Source organism: Tupaia chinensis, unplaced genomic scaffold (genome assembly GCF_000334495.1).
Source record: "Tupaia chinensis unplaced genomic scaffold, TupChi_1.0 Scaffold147038_1, whole genome shotgun sequence".
NCBI classification, from domain to species: Eukaryota; Metazoa; Chordata; class Mammalia; order Scandentia; family Tupaiidae; genus Tupaia; species Tupaia belangeri.
In genome coordinates, this window is record NW_006206889.1 from 1,403,735 (window position 1) to 1,406,582 (window position 2,848).

Consider the following 2,848-nt stretch of genomic DNA (forward strand, 5'->3'; position numbering starts at 1 on the left):
TGCCCAAGGGACTGGCGCCTCTGACGCGCGCGCCGACGAGCCGTCGCCTAGGCGACCGCGGACGGTGACGTCAGGGGCGCCGGCCGCCCGAGGCCCGCCCGCCTCCCGCCTGTGCTTCTGCCCGGCGCCCCCTACCGGCCGCGGTGGGCGCTGCGGGAGAGCCCCACCCCACACTCCGCGCAGCGCCGCGCTTCACGCCGGGCACTAACCTGGGAGATGATCCTAGTCCCGGGAACGGCTCTCTGAAGGCTCCGCAGGGCCCCCGGCACAGGACAGTGAAGCCTGTGTCACTGTGGCCGTCCTCCTCTCGGCGCCCCATGTATCGGGGGTCCTATTTGACCCCAAATCCCAGCCTCGGAACCGCTGCGGGGGGGCGCACGAGGCGTGATGGGGGAACCTCAGGGACCCGCAGGACGGTGGGCGGGGGGAGGATCTTTCTGGTGCAGAAACCACTGGAACTCTCCCTCTGCAGGGACAGAAGAGGACCGCAGGCCAGTGCCACACTCCAAATTGGCCCCCACCCTGTCCCGGAAAGGGCCCCCCAAATGCCAGAGATGGCCTTCTGGAACCCAACTTACAATGAAAAGCTTAAGTCAGCAAATTTCAATTTTTCAGCAACTTAGAAACTTAAAGCATAAGACAACCTGGCCATCTGGAACCCCCAGAGAGGGTTTGTCTTGGTGGGGACCATGGCAAGGTGGGGTGCGTGGACACAGATATGGACAGTACACTGCCAGTCACAGCTCCCCTAGAGCTGTTGTAGGGTCCCAGTGGCCAGGACCACACTTTTCCGCAGGACTGGGAGCTCTGGTCCATTTCCCCTGGGTAGGGGTCCATGTGCCCTGGCCCACCCTGCTGTCCCTAGACTGCACCCAGCACGAGGTGAGGCTGGGCCCCTGGGCAGATTTGGGACTGATACCAAGGATGGTGAGCAGAAGGAGGGAAGGCCCAGAGCCCTAGGGGCGGCCCTTTGAGGGGAGGTCAGAGGAGTGCGTGGAATGGTCTGCGGTGACCACTTCTAAATTGTACTGCTGTTGGCTTTGTGTTCCTTTATGCCTCCTCAGAAAATAAAAGTCTCTGGAAAGACAGGAGGTATGGATGAATAGTCTAAACATCAGGAAGGCAGCAGTTGGGATTTTAATTCTGCTTCTAGGCTAACATCGTTCAAGGAATTGCCTGGAGGAGGGGCAAGAATTACACAAAATCAATGCCAACTTAGAACCTTCTTGCAGGAGGCTTCCGTTTGTGGGCAGATGCCTGGGGACTGGGCCGGCCTGGCCTGGGGAGGGCACCTCGGAGAAAGCGGATGTGCCTCTCCTGGTGCACAATCACAGCCTGACCAAACATTTCCCAATCATACCCCCGCACACACACACACAGGGGTTGTTTTGGGGTCAGTTTGTTTTGAAACGCTTTCAAGGACACAAGTAGTCCCAAAGAGTTCCTCAGTCTTGCGAAGCACTCTCTTTATTTGTCCCAGGTCTATGTGCCATGAATTTGGAGGAATATTTTTAGTTCCTTCCAGCCAAACAGTTTACAACGGCTTTTCTCCACTTCTGGGAGTCCCAGCACCCTGCTAATCTATTCCTAGAACTAACTGAAAGGGAAGAAGCCAGGGACCTGACCACACTCACATTGGCTCCCTCATTGTGTGACTTAACCCCTAGGAATCAAATACCCCTTTCCCAGATCTAGTCCCAGATCTAGCCAGAGTTGGTCAAAAGACCATGGGTGTTTGTAAACACCTGGTCGACTGGAATGTTTAGCACCAAATAAAAGCTCCAGCCAGAGAGCCTGAGAGCCAAAGCTGCCTCCTATAGACAGTTCCTGTAGCCAGGTGCACTTAACCTGTCAAGCTGAACCCTTTCTGAGATTTCAGTGCTCTGCCAGCCCTGTGCCAGCAGTGGCCAGACAGTCGTCCTTCCTCAGGCTCTGGGGAAGAGCTGGCTCTGTGCAGAAAGGCAGGCCATGCAGAAGAGGCTGACCTCTGAATGGATTGTCACCTCTCCCCAGCAGGGTTCCTCTGGCACCCTCACAGTGAGTCTGTGCATTTGCCACTGATAGGTCTCTCCTGGTGCACAACCCCAGCCTGACCAAACATTTCCCAATCATATCCCTGCGCGTGCATGCACACACACACACACACACGGGTTGTTTGGGGGTCAGTTTGTTTAGAAAGGCTTTCAAGGACACAAGTAGTCCCAAAGAGTTCCCCAATCTGTGCATTTGCCTCTGCCTCCCAGGGTCTTTGGTTATTGGGTCATTGGTGCCTGGAGCTATATTTCCTTCCAGAATCCTGATTTCTCTTCAGTTTTCATTTGTCCATGCTTTGCACATGTGCTAAGAAAAAAATACGTAGTGCATGCTTCTGAAGATGCAAGCAAATGAATCGAGGATTTTTCACTCCATGTAATGGAAGAAATACATTCAGCCTCAAAGTCTTCAGGAATGTGCCACTGGTGTGTGTGGGGGAGCGGGAATAATATATCATTGCATTTGGGTAAAGCAGCAAGTCAATTTACTTTTCCATTTTGGAATTTCTTTTTCTTTTTTTTTTTTTTTTGCCCCCCAGAGGGGATGGCCACGCCACAGTCCCTTCTCCTCCATTCTCCTCTCGGGATCTTGAGCACGCACGCACATGTGCCCGGCATGAGTTTTAAGCCACCAGGTCCGGGACAGGAACCACGGTCGACTACGTGGGAGTCTAGCGACATAGCCATTACGCTAACTGCTGGTTCCCAAGGCACTTTCTTTCTTGACCCTCCCCTGCTAGATAGCACAGCCCTCTGGGCATTGTCCTATTTGTGCGTGCGTGTGTGTGTGTGTGTGTGTGTGTGTGTGTGTGTTT